This window comes from Macrobrachium nipponense, chromosome 1 (assembly GCF_015104395.2).
Source record: "Macrobrachium nipponense isolate FS-2020 chromosome 1, ASM1510439v2, whole genome shotgun sequence".
Classification (NCBI taxonomy): domain Eukaryota; kingdom Metazoa; phylum Arthropoda; class Malacostraca; order Decapoda; family Palaemonidae; genus Macrobrachium; species Macrobrachium nipponense.
The window spans coordinates 117942544-117964569 of NC_087200.1; the positions used below are offsets into that span (position 1 = coordinate 117942544).

The 22026-nt window shown below is 43.1% G+C and overlaps 1 protein-coding gene across 4 annotated transcripts in view; it reads left to right on the forward strand.

Moving 5' to 3' along the window:
* Positions 1–22026, forward strand: part of LOC135219579 (uncharacterized) — a 331388-nt gene that overhangs the window by 118290 nt on the left and 191072 nt on the right. The gene's annotated exons all lie outside the window — the stretch shown is intronic.

Here is a 22026-nt window from a genome sequence, read left to right on the forward strand (position 1 = left end):
ATTTGAATCAGTTTTTTTTATTCCTTCTGTAGTAGGTTGGTCTGAGGAGGGGTTGGAGTGAAAATATATAGAGCAATTATTAACCATGTATTCACATGGCTCATTTTCAGGTATTAACTATTAACATTCCTTTCAAATCCTATCATCATTGCCTGGTACAATCATTTTCCTACATTTTCTTAAGTGATAAAAAAATTATTGCTTACAGGTATTGTTAGCTTCCATAAGTATTCTGGCTTATTTTTTCTATTTTTATATACATTTTACCTTTTCTTGCTTGCCTTGTTCTTTTCAGCTTAATTTGTAGGTGGGTTTGTGCTCTTGACAAGCCTTTAGAGAAGAATAAGAAAAAAGCAGGCCGCTAGAAAGTAAGAAATTAATTAGCAAGGCGAAAAATAAGTGGATATTACCATAATATACTGTTACAGCATTGGTATTACATTGATATTAATTTCCTTTGACTCAAGGTCTGATTGGGAGTCGGCATTAAGAAAGTCTGCTTATTAATTGTTGTTTTTAGCCAGATATCACTCACACATTCTGCTGCCTGTCCCAGTTAGCATGTTTGAATATTTGCTTATTTCCCTCCAGTATAAATGTATCAGTTAGAAGCTTGTGCAGTTACACTGCCTCCTGTGTAAGAATTACATTATATATAAACCAGTGACCTGGGGTCATGGCATTAGGAGGGTTCTACGTGACCAAAGCAGACCTAGATTACGCTATGCGCTGTCTGCAGAGCCTGATCTAGCTCAAAGCTTTGTCAACATTTTTATGTTATGATAACTTTGCACAACAACTTCCATGGGAAGCGGTTTGACCTGTTAACCTACGCCGGAAACTTGTAACTTCCGAGCCGGCAGACTACGTATGTGTTTTTATATGAATTGCTGAGATAGCTAATGTTCCGCTATCGACGCGATGCTTTAGAATGGCAGTTCCACGCCAACTATCAAACATATCGGTCGTCCGACCGAGCTGCATCTCTTAGTATGGAGTTACAGAATAAAGTTGTTAACTTGTTCAACTAGCCTGTTTGAATCATCTCCTCTAGTCAAGAAAGAACCTCTACTAAGACATCCAAGGGAGATGAGAGGAACCAAACATTACTTACGAATGACAGTCGTAAGGAAAGAACAAAAAGTCTATCGCCAAGCGATAAGACATTAGAAGTGGTGGCAGCGTATAAACGAAGAACATAATTAACAGGACCCATATCAGCCGACCGAAGGTCTACAAGAAACTAACTTCCACCTTCAACATCAAACTAAACAGAGGAAACGGGATCATTCAATCAACGCAACAGTTTATGAAGACGCAACTATGTCCTTCATCGAGAGGAATACAAGCATTTAACACTGACGTTTGAGCAACTGTTGTCACTTATCTTCGAGAATCTACACCGGACGAGGGCAGCATTGAACATCAACGGAAAGAAGAAAACAAACACAGGGAACATCACCCGTTCACGAGCAAGGACGCAGAGTGGACAGCTATACGCAGTAGTGCAAGGACGGAGGCTGTGACGTCATCAATCTTGGACTTCCCAGAGCATCGTGCACCGAGAGAAGACCGTGACGTCATCACGACTTCCGACGCGAGACGTCATCCCATGTCAACAATCCTTCGCAATATAATCTGGAGCTAAGTACCATTTTTATCTATTCAGGTCTTTTCCTCAGTGAAGTGTTGTTCATCAAGAGTCGATCGTCCAGTATTCTGGGGGTGAGGTTTGTTCGCCATATTAATCTTCTTCTTACAGAACCTATCTTCAACTACGAGGTTCTCGCCCGCAGATTAATTTTTTTTCTTTTCTAGTTGCATTTAACATTTCTTGCAGGAATTCTCTGTATATATTTTATCATATTTTATCTGTATTTTTGTATCTTTTGGGGGGATTTTCCTATTATTATAACACACTTATACAGTACATTGCTTATGCGTTTACGTAGTGGTCGAGTGTACTCTTATAGATATTTTTGATAGGATTGCAAGGAATAGAAGTGATAAGAAAAAAGTGAAAGCCGAAATGGCAACTACTCCGGCTGGCAACCCCAACGTGGTGACTCTCGTTAGCGCGAGGTCAGCGATTGTCCCTTTTCAAGGTCGGGTCAATGGGTTCCTGCCTCAAAATGTTGAGGCATGGATCTCATGTAGACGCTCATTTAAATGCAAAAGCATCACGGACCCAGCAGTACAATTACAGGAGGCCAAGAGCTTCGTGACTTTGCGAAAGGCGACGCAAGTGCGTATCTAAGGGGGTTTCTTTCCAAGAAGCGCGTACATGGGACGAGTTCAAAATTAGATTACGTGCCGTGTATGGGGGTGAAGAGGCTTTAGATGTAGTATTGGCATTGAGAAATATCCTTAACCAAGCTCCATGACTCAGCTCAATGTTGTCGAGCGGGCGGCGCTAATTGCCGACCGGCTAAATGAAATATCAGGATAGTTTAAGTAACTCCGGGTGGGTTGCGGGTGCTAAAATCAAAGTGAAAGATTTTATCCGTTTGATCTACCTTACGTCTATCACTGTAATGTTGCCTGAAGCGTTAGTACGGTGTTTTGATAAAAAATTGCAGCCCGACAGTACGGAATTAGATGTGTATAAACAAATCAAAAAAACACATGTCCTAAATGTACCGACCTAGATCCTTCGCTCATTCAAGTTTTTGCAAAAAATGAGAAACAAGCCACAACAAGTAAATTTGAGTACCATAATAATACAATCAAGTTGCAGGGATGGTTTGTTATAACTGTAAACGACCAGGTCACATGATTTCAGACTGTCGGACGCGTTTTTGTTCAATACACAATAGTTCAACTCATTCATATAACCGTTGCTACTCGAGAATCAACAGCAAAATGCTACAAACACGCAACCAGTTGCTAGTAGCAAATAAAAAAAGAAGGGTCTCAGTACTATAAGAAGAAAACAACCAAATGGAAATTCTGCACAACAGCAGAAACAAACAAATCGTGCTTCAGGTACCTCTGTTCCTGGGCCGTCTAGCCAGAACTCGCAAGGGCAAGCGAATTTTCAGGGTGTGATAAACAAAACAAATACCACGTAGTTCACTCCAAGGGGGGAGAGGGCGATGTTGGGTCATCAATATCAACATCTTTTGTATCAAATAATCAGTTTAATCATTTATCAGATCATTGTGAGACAATTGATTTTCCTATGAAACACACGGCCGAATCAAAAAAATCTGTGCAGGTTCCCGTAGATTTGCAACAAAATTCATGCAATTATAGTCAAAAACGAGTTGCGACCAACCTTACATGCAGTAAATTTGGACCATAAGTCATTCACTTTGTTCTTTGATTCTGGTAGTCCACGTAATATAATGGATTTAAGGACTCATCATTTACTCTTTTCAAATTTCCCTATAGAAAAGTCCGGAATAAGGCTCTCAGGCATTGGGAATAATGAATTAAATGTTGTGGGCGTAACTCATGTACAGTACAAGGTCGGTAAGCGCACGTTTGCTGATACCTTTGTCGTTGTACAAAACATTAATATGTATCCCGCAGTAATTATCGGATACCCGTCTATGGGCACTCAAAATATTATCTTAGCACCTGCAAAACACGGCGTGTATATCAAAGGGAAATTCTATAGGTCTTCTAATACCCTAAAATCTGTTTTAGATAATAAAGAGACAGACAGAGTTGTCACTTACATTACGGAACCAATCACCTGTCTCATGAACCAAGAAATAATACAGGCAACCCAACAGAAACTCTCGTCACCCGTAATAGCAGCTTGCACGCAAACCCTCGAACCTAACGTAACTTCAAATATACTAGTGCGTGTAAAGAAACCTTGCCAGGATCTGAAACATTAATCCTTTCCGAAACTCTGAAAACACACGGATTATCCGTCACACAAGCCGTTTATACAGTCGGCTCACAACAACAATGTAACATCGAAGTCTGTAATTCATTTTGAATACCACTTTAGTAATTCACAAAAATCAACATATCTTGGATGCCGAAGTTTATAAACATCGCATTCTTACCGTAGCTGAGATAAATCACGCTCAATCAATCGCGGATGAAACCCTTTTGCAATCTATAAAGAACAAAATCAATAAAGACATTCAAGAAGAAGAAATTCAGCAGAAATTTTGAATCTGTTAACTAAATATCACGATGTTTTTTCCACTACGGATGGAACCTTAGGAAAAACGGATGTCATCGAGCATCAATCAGGCTCAAGGACAAACAGAAAGTAATCTATGTACCTTCGTACCGACTTCCTATGAAATTTCAGAATGAGATAACAGAGGAAGTAGGTAAAATGTTAAAAGAAGGAGTCATTAGGAAATCAAACAGCCCTTATAATTTTTCACCGTTAATAGTAGTACCGAAAAAAGATCGAACTTGGCGGATATGCGTAGATTTTCGTCGTTTAAATGAAGAAACAATCCCTGACAGATTCCCAGTACCATGTACCGATGATATCCTACTTACTAGGCCAGAATAAATATTTCACAAGCCTAGACTTACTAAAAGGATTTCATCAGATTCCGATGGAACAAGAGAAGTATCCCATACACTGGCCTTCAGCACAGCCAGGGGGACATTATGAATTTTTGCGTATGCCTTTTGGTTTACGTTGTGCTCCTATCACTTTTACTCGTATGATAAACGTCGTGTTTGGAGACTTGTTGGGAGATATACCTACATGCCTACATGGATGACTTAGTAATCTTTTTTCCAAAACACATTAGAAGAACATTTAGTAAATTGGAGTTAGTGTTACAAAAGGTTAAGGCAGCATAATTTAAGGGTAAAGATAAGTAAGTGTGAATTTTTTAAAACCAGAACTAGTCTATCTAGGTTTCACGGTTTCTAGTGAAGGTCTTAAAGTCGTCCACGATAAGGTGTCGGCTATCCGTAACTTTCCGATACCTATTAACGTCAAGGGAATACAGCAATTTTTAGGGTGCAGCGGATACTATCGCCGCTTTATCCGCAATTACTCAATCATAGCCGCTCCCCTAACCGATCTTATAAAAGGGCGTAGATTCGTATGGTCTGAAATTCATCAACAGGCGTTCGATAAATTGAAAGATGAACTGTGAGTTCTCCTATCTTGAAATTTCCTGACTTCGGTAAGGAATTTTTCATAGCAACAGACGCCTCAGACCTAGGAGTAGGTGGGGTATTGCTTCAACAATATGATAGACAGTTTTTCCCTATAGCTTTTTATTCACGTAAACTGAGACCTTCCGAAAGTAAATATGCAGTAATAGACAAGGAAGGGCTCGCTATTGTTAATTCACTCGTGCACTTTAAATTCATAATATACGGTTATCCCGTCAAGGTTCTCACTGATCATAAGCCCCTAACCGACTTCTTTAAAGGCTTTAGTCACCAGCCCCAAGCGAACTCGGTGGCACTGATCATTCAGGACTTTGGCGCGAGGATCGGGTATTTACCTGGGAAAGCAAATATCATTGCTGACGCATTATCACGCAACCCCTCTTCATCTTGTACCGAGCCATTAGCTGAATTAATAGATATCTCAACCTCTATGCCCGTTGTTAAAACTATATCTGAACAGGAAGATCTGGGCTGGAGTGCTGAACTATTACAGACGGAACAAAGAAAAGATCCGCAAATAGAAAAAATCATCATTGCGTTAAACGGAAATCCGAAGGAAAAAGAATACCTAAAGTATAAGCAGCAGAATTATATCCTACAGGAAAATATCCTGTGTAGATCCGTGACGAGGAAAACCCGCAACACACCGCAGTTGAATAACAACCAGGTGGTGGTGCCTATCTCACTCATACCCACTGTCTTAAAGTGGTTGCATGAAAATCCACTGCACGGACACCCGGGTTATACCTTGATGTCACAGAAAGCCAAATCCTTATTTTATTGGCATACGATGCTTACAGATATAAAAAAGCACATAGCAAATTGTCGCACTTGTCAAGAATACAAAGGGCACACGAAGACCACCTGTCAGCCTAGGGGCTTACCCCGTGCCAAATCAACCCTTTGAAAGAGTACATTTAGATTTATTACAGGATTTTACGAGTCAGACAGAGGAAATAAGCACCTCCTAGTAATTATAGACGCTTTGACTCGATATACAGAACTTATAGCGCTTAAAACAAAAACCGCGGTCGAGTGCGCTAGGAAGTTTTACGAGTGCTATTTTGTAAACATGGAATTCCACACATCATTATCTCAGACTCGGGCGGGGAGTTCAATAATCATTTCCTTAACTCCTTGTGCGAATTCCTTTGTATAAAGAAAATCAATACCATGATCTATCACCCAGAGTCTAATGGGCTAGTGGAAAGGGCAAATCGTAAGGTTTTAAACATTTTAAGGGGTTCACCTTAGGGGGGGCAGATCCCAACTGGGACATTGCCATACCTGCGGTACTAAGCACACTTAATCACTCGTATCACGTGTCTATTAAAATGACACCGCACGAGGCACTGTACGGTATCCCGGCCCGAACGCCTTTCCACATCTTAAAGCCTACAACTAATTTTATCAAATCCTCTAAAGGATGTTATGGATGCAAGCATAAGTCAATATAATAATATAATCGTAAGAATTTAGAAGAAGCACAGATCATAATGAAAAAAAATCATGATAAAATAGCTAAGCCAACTAGAACATATGCCGTGGGCGATCAGGTATACATACAAGTATACGTGCGTAAAGGTTTAAATTATAAACTGACACCTAAGTTTGAAGGCCCGTTTAACATTTTAGAAAATTTAACGGCCAATAGAGTTAGGGTTCAAACAAAATGTATCCAAACCCACTGATGTGAGAATAGTCCCATTGCACATATCAGAATCTAAAGAAGGGTAGATGGAGTGAGGGAAAAAATGGTTGTATTTATGAAACTTGTATAATTAATTATATATATATCTATTAATCATATTGTATGTAAACCTATTCTTTTACGCGAGTTATACTCTGTTTTACTCATTGCAGGTTTTTCAAAAAAGAATCTGTTATTGTTAGGAGTGATATTGTGTATTCAGACATCTTTGTTGTATGGAAAGAGCGCTAGGACGAAGAAATAGAATTTAATCATGGCTCGATTATTGAGAGAATCGATGATGTATCATCGTGTCAAGTAATATTGTTATCGAAGTAGATATGCATGCTATTTTCTTACCTGAAGATGACGTCCCTTAACTTAAAGAATGACCTGATGAGGTTTTGGGTATTTCCCTTAAGGAAATGCATGAACGTAATTTTCATGCTAACTCAGAGATTTCACTAGCTCAAACACTAAGCGTCGCGGAAATGTTGTCTTATGACATACAAAATAAACCGCCGAGGCAGAAGAACTCGCTCGTGACCTGCTGATGTGGTCTGTGCGGCACAATACTCTTGAACGCCGCAACCCGCTTATTCTAGCTGGACTAAACATCTTAGGATCAGTTGCGAATCTAGGCTTAGGAATCTCAAATCGCCTCAAGATAAATAATCAAAATAAAAGAATTGAGTTTTTGCAACACAAAACGGAACTGGCCTTATCAGAACTTCGCAGCCAGTTATCTTCGATCAATCAAATAATGAATATCGTTAATGAACATTCAAATAATATCGATCAGGTCATGGAAGTTCAACATTTGCTGGCTACTTTAGCTTACTATAGTTCGAAAATAGATCATATCCGTGTGAAAATATCACATTTTATTGAAAAGTCAAAAGATTACGTAGATACAATTACGTTTAGCAACAAAGGGTGTGTTATCTCCTCACCTCATGCCTATTAAAGATCTGACGTTAACTTTGGAAAACGGACGTGGGAGAAGCTAGGGTCATAATTTCCCTTTATTGGATGCCCATAAAGTAGAAATTCTATTATAGCCTAACTATCAGTCAGCGTAGAAAATTATAGAATTATGATCACAATTCCTTTTGATTCTTCCGATGCTTGGCAATCATACAAAATAGCACCGTTTCTACTTTTATGAACGAATAACTCAAATCCAGTAATATCCAATTTAACGGGGCATGTACTGATTTTTCTTCTGAAAGAAATCATTTACAGTCATTAAAGACTTAGATAAAACTCACTCACTGTTCAGAAGCCATGAATAATAAAATTTGTACAGCTGACTCTTTTGAATTCTATCCTATATCAACGGATTCATGTGAGTTAGACATAGTGCTAAACGGCTCTCTCTCTCATACAAGCGAAGGTTGTCTGGGGAAACTTTATCCCTTTTACGGTAATAAATTCAATTACAGGATGAATAATGGTTCCTGGATCCGTTATGATAAGGCCGGATTTGACGTCGTGTGTCCGGACACATCCACCGCCCATGCCCCTATCTTCGTAGCAGCCGATGGTTGTACGGGGACATCTACAAACTACGTATACCGTTAGAGGGGTCAACACGAATAATACGTGAGAAGGCGTATTTCGCGAACTACACGTGGGCTACACAATCATCCCATCACTACCTCTCCCATACAACGCGCGAGTAGCTCATCGTCTGACGCAACTGGCTGAGATGACCCACGCGTCATCGACTTATGCAGGTGGAGAACATCTTCGCTACTACATTCTGCTAGCCGTGTTCAGCGTGACGGCCATATTGGTTATCGCCGTCAACATCTTTGCTTGGCGTAGGCTGAGGCGTAAACAGAAGGATCTCCAAGGGAACGTACTGGCCCGTCTGGATGACGTTATCCCGTTAAACTCAAGTCGTTTGCGTTTAGGGCCGCCTGAACCTGGCCCACTTCAGTTCGTGCCTAGGGAATTGTCTGGAATTGTGTTGTGTGTGAAAAGCGGTCCGTATGCTGGCAAAATGTAGGACAAGAAAGACTCACGCCTTTGCATTTGAACAGTTAAAGTATCTCCAGGGCGCCTAATAAATCATTATAGCCCAATATTATACATTAATATATTCCTAAAGGTATTTTTTCGGGCACCTAATAAAATATCAGCCCTATATATTGAATTTCTGCAGAATTACATTGTTATACTATTATACAATTATATTTATCTATTACAAAGAGTGTCAAGTACTCTTTAACAATTATCCATGATCATGCTATAATTCATTATTTAGTAACCATTAGTTCTTAATCAGGTACATGTTATCATATTAATCATGTATACGGTGTTTTGATTTTTACCTTTTATATTTTTGGGGTACATAATCATTATTATTACCAAACATGGATCTATATTTTCCATGCATTTATCTTTGTTTATGAATATGTCAACAAGGGTATGTAACAGAACCTTTTTATGCATTTAATCACTTAGTATGTTACGAGCACGCTCCTATGGACAATGTTTAAAGTAATTTTTTTTTGTTATTCAAGGCTTGAATAGGTAGCAGACCGAGCCTAATGTAAGAATTACATTATATATATAAACCAGTGACCTGGGGTCATGGCATTAGGAGGGTTCTACGTGACCAAAGCAGACCTAGATTACGCTATGCGCTGTCTGCAGTAGCCTGATCTAGCTCAAAGCTTTGTCAACATTTTTATGTTTATGATAACTTTGCACAACAACTTCCATGGGAAGCGTTGACCTGTTAACCTACGCCGGAAACTTGTAACTTCCGAGCCGGCAGACTACGTATGTGTTTTTATATGAATTGCTGAGATAGCTAATGTTCCGCTATCGACGCGATGCTTTAGAATGGCAGTTCCACGCCAACTATCAAACATATCGGTCGTCCGACCGAGCTGCATCTCCTAGTATGGAGTTACAGAATAAAGTTGTTAACTTGTTCAACTAGCCTGTTTGAATCATCTCCTCTAGTCAAGAAAGAACCTCTCTACTAAGACATCCAAGGGAGATGAGAGGAACCAAACATTACTTACGAATGACAGTCGTAAGGAAAGACAAAAAGTCTATCGCCAAGCGATAAGACATAAAAAAAGACATGCACCATAATATTACATATTTGCCATGTGTGGTTCTACCTTGTATGCATTTTCACATAAGTGACTTACCAAACAATTACATTAGCTGTACGCTTTCTACCTGGCAGTCGAAAATTCAAATTCCTGGCGGCAGTGGCGGTGCTGCCCTCGTTTATGTAGGTATTCAGTTCCCGCTCACTTTTGGGAATACCCGGTACTGCTGAGCTAAACTTCAATTCGTTTACTGCCGCTACGGGATAACACCAGTGGTTTGTAGTTACAGTCGACTTTTGTGGCCATTGTGGATTTTTCTTTGGTGATGTACAATTTTTTGGTTTTTTGGTTGGTTTTTTGCTTCATCAGTTGCTGCCTAGTTATAAGCAAGTTATTATGAAGATGTCTGATGCTAGTTCTTCATTAGTTAGGTTTTGCAGCAGTGGCTGCAAAACTAGATTAGCTAAACTATGTTACAATCCACACTCCAAATGTGTTAAATGTAGGGATCAGTGCTGTAGCAAGGAATTAACTTGTGATGAGTGCCGCAGTTTAGATGAACAAGGTTGGAAGACTTTTCAAGCTCATTTGGTTAAAATGGACAAAGATAGGAAAAGGAAAGCAGCTCTTAGAGAGGGTAGTAAAACTAGAGTAAAGACAACTCCCGTGCCTTTAGAGGCAAACTAACCGTCACTATCTCCTCTTTTATCTAATATTTCACCTATTGATAGTCCTCCAATTTCAGTACCAATTAGTACTCCAGACCAGGTATCCAATGTTTCCGATCCCAACACCATTTCCATGTTAGAATCCAAGATGGACAAGAAGTTTGAGTTCTTGGCGAAATCCGTTATGGATTTAGGAATGTCATTTCATCCATTTGTAGAGAAGTCAAGTGAAAAGGCCAGTGTTAGGCCAAGTGTCAGTGTCGTGTCCGAGGAGGCGGCTGTCCGTTCTCCGTTCTCCTAGATGAAGGTCCCTGTCCCGCTCCCCAGCTCCCGGGAGAAGACATACTGGAGGTCGAAGGGAGACTGGGGGAGTTTGCCCACGGTCAGTCGCCGACTCCGTCGACGTAGTCGACTCACGAGTGCCCAGGAAACGCCGCTGGAAAGGTGTAGATATCAGTAACGCGCAGTTGTCGTCCGACTTGGAAGTGCAGTCGCCTGTGTTGAGGCGAAAAGTGTGGAGTGATTTAGTGTCGCATCCTTTGAAGAGACATGTCCAGCGTGCGAGAAGGATGTCGCTGCCTGTTAAGAAATCCAAGGAGGACTGGAGTCCACAACCTTCCTGCAGTTTCGCTCCGGACCAGATTTTCCAGGAAGATCGTCAGTCCTCTTCGGATAGCGTAGCTTCGGACGCAGTCAGACACTCATGTGTGTTACAGCGCTCGCGCGCCTGCGAGACTGACTCTCCTCGTTGTGTATCGATTGGAGTTTCGACTCATTTGCCTCATTCATCTCGAGCTGTTTTGGCTCGTTCGCCTCATACGTCTTGTGTTGTTTCTACTCCCAGTCCTCCGTTTTCGAAGAAGAGCCATACAACAACCATGACTTCGTCTTCGCCCAAGGACGATTCGAAGGCCAAACCCTTGCTAGAGGATTCCGCTTTGGGCCCCTTTAAACATCAACTTCAAGAATTGATGGTCTTTTTGAAGAAGACAAAAGAGTCAGGCGGAAGAGGAAGACGGGGTATCGGCTGTCCTGTCGGAAGAGGAAACTCAAGACCAGGATTCGAAGCCCTCTTCTGCTTATTCTACTTTGTTAAGGTTTCTTTTACAGACTTATCCAGACTTTTTTTGAACCAGCTCCACCTTCTTCACCTCTGTCGATGTTTGTGAAGGATAGGAGATCAGCGCCTTCGGGGTTACTGAAACCAGTTTTTTGTCAGTCCTCGAAGAAAGCACTGAAGAAAGTAGAAGAGTGGCCTGCTAAGAAGAGGGAGTCAGGCAAGGCTTCGTTCGCCTTCCCTCCGTCGAAGCTGCAGAATAAAACCTACAGATTTTATGCGGCAGGAGAATTGTTCCTTCTTTGGGAGTTTCTGCCTCCTCCCAAAGAGACTTCTCCGGCCTTGTGGGACTCTCACAGAAGAGCAGCGTTCTCGGCTGCGAAAGTGTTGTTCTCTTCACCAGAGTTAGATCACCTGGTGAAGAACTTATACAAGGTGATCAAAGTCTTCAGTTTTCTGGATTGAACAATTGCAGCGTTAGCCAGGAAAATTGAAGATTGCCAGTCTCTGGATGAGGATTTTTCTCCAGACTAGCTCAATGTGTTGTCCTTTGTGGATAGGGCAGTGAGAGATAGTTAGGGGAATTGGGTGCCCCATTCACTATGGGAGTACTCAAGAAGAGAGAACGGTGGTTCTCCTTCACATCTCGAGGAGTAACCACGGACCAAAAATCGGCTTTGTTGTTCTCACCTGTTTCCAGAAGAAACCATCAAGCATGTACTGTCAGACCTTGAGAAAAAGTCCACCAATGATCTGTTTCAGTCAGCGAGAAGACCTAAGGAACCTCCAGCGACAGGAACCAAAGCTTCCCCTCTACAAAAGCATACCTTTCGAGGAGGTAAGTCGAGGTGGCAGCAGAGACCATGAACTAACCTACAAACCAACCTCCAAGTCTACCAAGAATACTTCCATGTCCCCATCCATCAGAACTCCAGGAAGTTCCTGAGATTTGTCTTCAAGAAGCGAGTCTTCCAGTTCAGAGCCCTCTGCTTCGGTCTGTCAACAGCCCCTCAAGTATTCTCGCTCCTCTGGGAAAGTGGCTGCATTTGATGGGGATCAACATAGCTTTTTGCTTAGACATCTGGCTCCTGAGAGCCAGATCCAGTTGTCAGTGTGTGAAGGACTTGGAGAAGACGCTTACTTTGACACTGCAATTGGGTATCATAATAAAACACCGAGAAGTCCCAATTGATTCCAACTCAGAGGATTCTCTATTTAGGGATGATACTAAACAATAGCTTTTTTGGTTTTTCTCTCCCTGAAGAGAATAGAATCTTGCTTGTCAACAGTCCAGCAATTTCTGGTTCGCCCGCCCTGCTCAGCTCTCAAATGGATGAGCTTACTCATGACCCTTGATTCAGTGGAGAGTTTTGTCAGGTTAGGACGCCTACACATGAGGCAGCTTCAGTTCTTCCTGAAAGCGAGTTGGTCTCAGAAGACACAATCGGACTCACTAGTTTTTCCCCTGACGGAAGAGATAAAGGTGGATCTTCGTTGGTGGCATTCGAGGGAAATATTACAAGAAAGAATTTCCCCAGTCGTGTCGAACCCCGACCTGCAGTTCTTCTAGATGCCTCAGACAGTGGATGGGGAGCCTTCCTAGGAGACAAGAGAGTATCAGGTCTGTGGACAGAATGAGAAAAGACCTTGCACATCAATGGGAAGGAATTGAAGGCCATCCTCTTAGGGCTGCAAGCGTTCAACCATTTAGTCAGTGGAAGAAACATAGCGGTCTACTCGGACAATTACACAGTGTTGTCATATGTACGGAAGCAGGGAGGGACCCACTCGTTCTCTCTCAACAAGATAGCTGAAGATCTCCTCACCTGGACGAACGAGAAGAGGATCACCCTTTTTCCAAGATTCGTGCAAGAGAGAATGAACGTGATTGCAGACGAACTGAGTTGGGTAAATCAGGTGTTACCAACAGAATGGACTCTGAACGAGAGTGTGTCGGGTCCACTGGAAGCTTTGGGAAAGACCATCAATAGACCTGTTCGCCACATCGAGGAACAATCACCTTCCCATTTTCTGTTCTCCGATTCCAGAACCACTAGCATGGAGAACAGATGCGATGCTGCTAGATTGGACAGAACTGGACGTTTACGCTTTTCCTCCCTTTGGGATGATAAGAGAGGTCTTAAACAAGCTTCAATCGCACCAGAATGTGACAATGACCCTAGTAGCGCCATTCTGGCCCAGGAAAGAGTGGTTCCCAGATCTTCTCAATCTGCTGGTGGATTTTCCCAGACTACTTCCACAAAATCCATCGCTTCTCAGACAACCCCATTTCAACCGATATCACCAAGGATTATCCGCTTTGGCCCTGACAGGATTCAGACTCAGGAACCTGGTCAGAGCAAAAGGTATTTCGCGAAGGGCGTCAGAAGCTATTGCTAGCTGCATAAGAAGCTCTTCTGCCAAACTCTACCAGTCCAAGTGGAGAGTCTTTAGGTCATGGTACAGACAACATAGCATCTCTTCTTCTGAAACATCTATAACAAAAATTGCGGAATTTTTGGTTTTTTTATTTCTGAGGGGACACCCAAGAAGTTGGCCACTTCAACTATAAAAGGATATAGGGCCATGCTTTCATCAGTTTTCAAGCAGTAGAGGCCTCGACCTTTGACAAATCAGGACATCAGTGACCTGATCAGATCCTTTAGTTCCTCCAAGATTTTCAAGCCTGAAGAAGTGGAATGGAATTTGGATGTAGTTTTAAGGTGGCTCAACGGTCCCAAATTCGAACCATTGAATTCGGCAACCTTGAGAGACGTAACTAGGAAGACACATTCCTAGTCGCCTTAGCCACAGCAGAAAGAGTAAGCGAGTTTGCAGGCAATGAGTAAGGAAGTGGGTTTCGCCCAGGGCAATGCAGATTGTTCTTATGTAACAGACTTCCTTGCTAAAAATGAGGATCCTTCGAATCCTTTGCCCCGTTCTCTAAGATAAAGAACTTAACGGACTTAGTCGGGTCGGAAGATGAGAAACGTACATTTTGTCCGGTCAGAGCCATCAGACTACCTGACTAGGATAGAAACTGTGAGAGGAGAGTCGAACCGACTCTGGTGCTCGGTGAAAGATCCATCTCGGCCTCTTTCAAAGAATGTGATGTCCTTTTTCGTGAGGAGTTTGATCCGAGAAGCACATGCCAAAACTCAGGAATATGTCTTAGGGTGCTGAAAGTGAAGACGTGCGAGATTCGTGCAGTAGCAACGTCTTTGGCTTTCAGACAGAATATGTCTCTATCCTCCATTATGCAAACAACTTTCTGGAGGTTGAAATTGGTGTTTGCATTGCACTATTTGCAGGAGGTAGAAACTACCTACGAAAACTGCTTTAGATTGGGACCGTTGTCAGTAGCAGGAATGGTGTTGGGAGAGGAAGCATAGGGGGACCCGGTTTTTTCCCTCTACCATCTTCTCGCCTTGAATTTGAGGTTTTTTGAGTTTGGTGGAAGCCGGGGGTACATGTGCCTGAAGTACCCACCAGTTCTTATATCTGGTTAAGGGTATCATATGGTTTTTAGTGTAGGTGATGGTGTTGTGTGGTTTTTATCTGGTCTTTTCGCCCAGGGCAAGGGCAAATTATTGTTGTTTTGTCAATCATCAGTACACTTCCATGATTGCAAAAATCCCACCATTAGTAGGGACGACCCTGGTCACTACTGTCACGTCTCCTATGTGATCAAGAGCGACCGCCAGAGCAGTATCTACCTGTAGCTGCTCTCTCACAAGGTAAGGTATTGCAAACATTATATATAATGTGAGCACATGATTATTGTTTTTTTTTTTTTTTTTTTTTATAAAGCTGTCCATACACCCACCTTCCGGGTAATGTGGAGTCAGCTAATGTAATTGTTTGGTAAGTCACTTATGTGAAAATGATATTTTAATGATAAAATAAGGTTTCACTTATACTTACCAAACAATTACATAATCAGAGCCCTCCCTCCTCCCCACAGATGGACGTTGCGGCTCAACGAATTGAAGAGTTTAGCTCAGCAGTACTGGGTATTCCCGAAAGTGGGGCGGGATCTGTATCACCTACACAAACGAGGGCAGCGTTACAGCTAATGTAATTGTTTGGTAAGTATATGTGAAACCTTATTTTATCATTACAATGTCATTTTTGTTAGTAATGAATATGTATCATGCTTATTTATATGAAGATTATTTTATTAATATGTCCTACTAAGAGTTAACTTTCATGTACTTGTTAGGCAAATTTGTTGACTGCACGATGCAAGCATTTCATTTTCCTTCTAAAGTAGTTCTTCAGTTATCAGGTTTCACCCTATCTGAAACTCACTACTATATGGAGGGTCTCCGAGACAATGTGCAATTCATAAAAATATAAAATGCTTGGATGGGTTGTTACATGCTGACAGGCATAAGCAGGTTGAGAAAGGATTGTTGTGGAGGTGGAAGTCCAGGGAAAGAGTTTTTTCCTTTTGTGGTGTGGAGATTGACTTGAGAACTTTCACAACTGTTATGGGCCTGATAGTAGCAAGTGCCTAATGAGTGTTGAGTTTCAGTGAGTGTTTAGTGTCATTGAGTGTGAGTGTATATGTTAAATGTGAGTTTTTAGTGAGTATGAGTGTATAGTAAATGTGTGGTTTAGTGAGTGTGAATGTATAGTAAGTGTGTTTAGTGAGCTAAGTGTATTGTGAAGGTAGTTTTAGTGATGGTACATTACTGTTTTCGTTAGTTCTTAGTGCTGTATGCTAAGAAATTTTGCAATTTGCGGAACCATTTATGCTGGATATGGCTTAGATCAAAGAGCAGACTCTTAGGCCTTGACCACAATGGTTGGAATGCTTAGGCCAACCTGTTAAATTGGGTATAGTAATAATAATAATAATAATAATATGTAATAATAATTATAAAAAAGGGATTTTGACGAAGGAAAAATCTATTTCTGGGCGAGGGTTCGTGTCGCCCAGTGAAATAATCCTTAAGTTCATTATTTCTAAGGTAAATGAAGCTAACAATACCAGAGAAAAACAAAATCAGGAAGATGTCAGAATAACTGGACTCGCACACCTAAATAAAAAGAGGGTGTCGGTATGGTATCTGGGGCGAGTGAGACCACTACCATGAACCTCTTGCCATTTAGAACCCTCCTACACCAAAATCCCCTTCCTGAGAGGGCCGATCCATAGGCAGGGACGGCAACTACTACTACTACGCCCCGCACCACGGCGACTGCCGCGCCTCTGGTGGTCATCCTTGTCGTTAGATGACCAATCTTGGGCTGCAGGGCGGGACACTGGGGGGGATTCACTGGGGCGACACGAACCTCGCCCAGAAATAGATTTTTCCTACGTCATAATCCCTTTTCTGGGTGGGCTCAGCCGTGTCACTCCGTGAAATTGTACTAGAGAAAACACCAAGCTACTGACACATAAAACTATGAGCAATCAAAAGATAACTACAAAAGGGTGTAAATGAGAAACATAGTACAATATAAATCAATATAATAATATTATATACATATAAATTGTAATCCTTAATGTAAAGGTATTAAACTTACATTTAAGACATGATAGGCATTAAACCAACAAATTGTTTATAATGTAGGTTGTAAAAGGCACCTATAAACTAATTATTATGTACATATCACATAAACCTGCCCAAGTATTAAAAATACGCTACTGGGTTGAGGTAGACTGATAATGAGGCTGGTAGGAAGGAGGATGGGAGGAGACAAGGTAACTACTGGAAACTACTTCTGACTGTTAGCAGGGGAAACAGTGTTCCCTACAGCTACCGCCGGGAACTTAAGGTCCTCCAAAGACTTAAGATAGTGGCATTTAAAAACTAAGGGGGATTTCCAATCGGTATGTTTCTTCAGATCTTCAAAGCTCATGTGCTGGAAGAAATTAATTGACGTTGCTATAACCCTAATGTCATGTACCTGTGGGAATGACTGTGGGTTGGCCTTCTTAATGAAATAAAGAATTTGTTGTTGTATGCCTTTCAGAGAGATGGTGCCACCTTTCTCTCTAATGAACAGGGGCCCTTTGGATTTCATAGAAGTCCTATGTAGGAAATCCTTTAATGTTTTCACAGGGCACAGGGATGGGTCCTGTGGGAGCGGAATAATTTTCCATGGAGCCCACCTATCTAGAGGATCCTCATTCTTAGCAAGAAACCTGCGATCCGGAGAAAGTAACACCTCTCCCGAAGAAAGGAACTGAATATGACCCGGGTCCCTGGATAAAGAAGACAACTCTGAAATTTTAGCTCCCGAAGCTAGGCTGATTAGAAATAGAGTTTTCCGCAAAATAGATTGATATTCACATTCTGAGTTGTTAATATCCGATGCCAACTTAAGGACATCGTTTAGGAACCATGACACTGCTGTTGGTCTTTCAACAGGCCTAAGCCTGGCGCAAGCCGTGGGTATTGAGGTAAAGTAAGAATCTGTTAAGTTTATGTCAAACCCAAATTGATTTAGTTGTGGTTATTGTACTAGCAGCCAAACCTTGTTCAAATAAATTCCTGAAGAAGGTGATAGCTAGATTTGTAGTCATGGTATGAACATTTGACTCTTTGGCCAGTTGGGGGCTATGAGAGCCACCTGGCCCTCGAAAGATCTCAACTTGTGCAGAACCTTCAAGAGAAGGTTCACTGGAGGAAAAAGATATATCCTCTTCCATTGGTTCCAATCTATGGCCAGTGCATCCGTGGCGAAAGCCAGAGGGTCCAGGTTGGGAGCCACATAACATGGAAGCTTGTGATTTGATTCTGTTGCAAACAGATCCACCTCGAGCCCCGGTACCATGTGACGCACCCACCTGAACGACTTGCTGTCCAGAGACCACTCTGACTCCAGAGGAACTGAGCGTGAAAGCGCGTCTGCTACCACGTTCTGAATCCCTGCTAGGTGAGTGGCCGATAGATGCCAACTGTTCTTGGCTGCGAGAGAGAAGATGGCTATCAACACGTGGTTTAGATGACTTGATTTTGAGCCTCCCCTGTTTATGCAGTGCATGACTACGGCACTGTCGAGCACCAGCTTTATGTGTGATTTCTTGGCTGGACGAAGTTTCCTCAGGGTAAGGAACACTGCCATAGCTTCCAGGACGTTTATATGAAGCTGTTCGAACTGAGGGGACCAAGTTCCTTGTATTTCCCTGTATTGAGGAGTATCCCCCCCCCCAAACCTGTTAGTGACGCATCTGTGTGAATCACTAAGGCCATAGGGGGAAACTGTAGCGGGATCTTCTTCACTAAATTCTTCGCCTCTGCCCAAGGGCGGAGACGTTTGCGCAGAATCTCCGGGATCGGAGGGAGCCTGTCCCAGGATCTTGCTTTGGCCCTGGAAAACGCCAACCCGATTGATGTCCTTGAGTTTGGCTTTCAGAAGTACGTCCGTCACTGAGGCGAATTGTAGAGAACCCAGAATCCTCTCCTGGTTTCTCTGGGACGTCTGTTTGCACTTCAGAAACTGCCTGGTTGCCTTGGCTATCTCTTTCCTCTTCGCCAGAGGAATGGAAAGAGTATGAGAATCCAAGTCCCACTGGATGCCACCCAGCCACTGAAACCGGACGGATAACCGGAGTCAGGCGGGACTTCCCCCTGTTGATCTTGAATCCGAGATGTTCGAGGAAACAGATCACCTTGTCCGTAGCCTTGTTGCATTCTTCAATGCTTGCCGCCCACACCAGCCAATCGTCCAGATAGGCTACTACCATGATGCCCTGTGACCTTAGTTCCTGCACTACCGTTTCCTCTAACTTCGTAAAGATCCTTGGGGCTATATTGAGCCCGAAGGGCATTACTTTGAAAGAGAAGGCTTGTTTGCCTAACTTGAAGCCTAGAAACGGACGGAAGTGCCTTGCTATCGGGACATGATAGTAGGCGTCTGTAAGATCTGTAGAGGTGGTGACGACCCCACGGGGAAGTAAGGTCCGCACCTGAGAGATGGTCAGCATCTTGACTTTTCGCAGCGAATTGATAAGTTTAGACGGGACAAGTCTAAGAATCACCCTTCGCTTGTCCGAGCCTTTCTTTGGAACGCTGAACAAGCGCCCTTGAAATTTTAAATACCTTGCCTTTGACACCGCCCCCTTTTGAAGGAGGTCTTGAGAGTATTCTATTAACTCCGGTATCGGCTCCTGATAGAAGGTGTTGGGTGGAGGAGGAACTGCGATCCAACTCCAGCCTAGGCCTCTGGATACGATGCTTTGTGCCCAATTGCTGACCCCCAACGATGACGAAAGTGGTACAGCCTCCCTCCTGCCTGCGAGACCTCATTGGGCTGATGATGGATGCGATCCGCGGCCTCCCCTTGCAGCTCTGGCACGGCCGGCTGCTCTGCTGCTGGCACGTGACAAAAGGGAAAAGACCTCAGCCCTGGCCCCCCCTGCTGAACCATTGAAGACCTGAAATGCCTGGTTCTCATAGGCCTGATTAAAGGCAGGAGAGACAGCGAAAGAGGCTGAAGGTTGCTGCTGTTGGGGCAGCAGAAGAACGAACTGCTGCTGCGGGGCTGGGCCCCCTAGAGGTGGAGGGTTGAGGCACAGGGACGGCTTGAACCAACATCTGATGTTGAGGAGCCTGGAAAGCCTGGAACTTCCTAGGCTTCTTTTTGGGCTTCGAACTTGAGGAGGAGGAATCCGGTTTTCTCTTGTATAATATGCCCCAACGAACTTTTAAGCTCTGATTGAGGCGTGCAGCTTTGTGTTGGACTTCGTTAACAACCGAGGCCGGAAAGAGATCTGCACCCCAAATGGAAGAAGCCAGGAGTTTGTTTGGTTCATGCCTAATTGTAGATTCGGCTAGGTCATGCTTTCTGCAGTTTCTCCTAGCCACAGCAAAGTCGTACAGGTCGCATTGCATGTTAAGCAGTAACGACTTCGCAATGACCTTAAATAGCGGTTCTTGAGCATATTCAAGGGCCACAGTTTCGGTCATCACCAGAGTGTTAAGAGACCTAGCAAGCCTTGTCCTAGTGTCGAACTCCGTTTGAATCAACGTATCTGAGAGCCTAGGGAGACGTTCGCTAAATTGGGTGATCGCACAGTCCGGTTTAAGCTTCCCTACAGAGAAGGTTGCCGGAAGGTCTACCCAAATGTCATCACCCCCTGGAAGCAACAATGATGTAGGGTTGGTCTCCCTCAGTTGAGGCATAGGCTCATCCCTCATAACTGCCTAAGAGTGAGGTTTCCGCTACTTTAAAAAGTGAACGGTAATGGATTCTCGTCATCTGTTGTAAACATTGTGAACGGACTCTTGAAGGCCATTACTTTGGTGTTCGCGCAGTTCCACCACTCGTCCAGACTGCGAATCCACGCCTGTTGGGCTTGGTCCCTCGAAAGGATTACAGTGTCCTTTGGGACCTTGTCCTCCCTAACTAGAGCAGACTCCGTAAGGTGGACATAGCCGATGAAAGGAGCCTGTAACCCGGAGGGTAGAAACTCGAAGTCTTAAGCCTCGAGTACCGCAACCCTCAATGGTTAACATTCCGTTCACACAAGGGGCGTAGTTCGCCACCCTCCAAGGATTTATTGGTGGAAAAGGAGGGAGAGTGGAACTGTCTGCCATAACCTGGCCTGGTGCCAACTGACTGGGGTGCACCATACCCGACACACCCTGCTGGAGCCCTGCCATTAAGGACTCCTGTACCTCCTAGCTCTGAAGTACTTCTTGACCAAGTTGCCTAAATTACCAACCTGTTCCAATATATTCGTGGGCGAACATATCTGAATGAAAAAGGAGGGGGGAGCCTGCCTTCTCCTCTGGTACCCTATGTGGTACCTGACCCTTGGAGGTCTATGGAATGGGATGTGAAGGGGAAGGGTAAGACTTCCCCTTCAGAGGCTTAGACTTCAAGGACCTTGGCAGGGACTTCTGCCTGGGTTTGTCCACTCGGGATGTTGAGCCGGAGTTTTATGACTTAAGCTATCATATGATCTTTTGGGGTTGTCTTTAGTTTTTTTCAGTAGTTTAGAATTAAGTTTACTTTTGACTTTAGGAATTGTCAAGAGGGATTTTGACCTAGAAGGAGGTAATCCCCCGGTGAAACCTTGAAAAGAATTAGAAGACGAAGGAGAAGAAATATCAGAAGCGCTCAAGGAAGGACCCGGAGCACTTGGAAGACTAGCCTCATTACCACTCTTACCATAGCCCATGTCTAAAGTAAGGGGCTCTTGAACCATATCCGGAGCAGGCTCTTCCTCCATTAGTTCCTGCTGCGAAATTTCCTCCGACTGTCCAGCAACTGCAGCCTGAATAGAGGCGATGACAGGGGCTGCCAACTTCGGGTCCACATAGCCCGCACTTTTTCCTGCCGGAAAGATTAACGTAGCCAAATTTTGCGACAGGATGTACCTACCAAACCTTGAGGATGGAGAGAGCACTGTCCCGGACAGCCTTCGAGCCTGTAAAAAGAAGGAAATTGTTTACCAAGAAC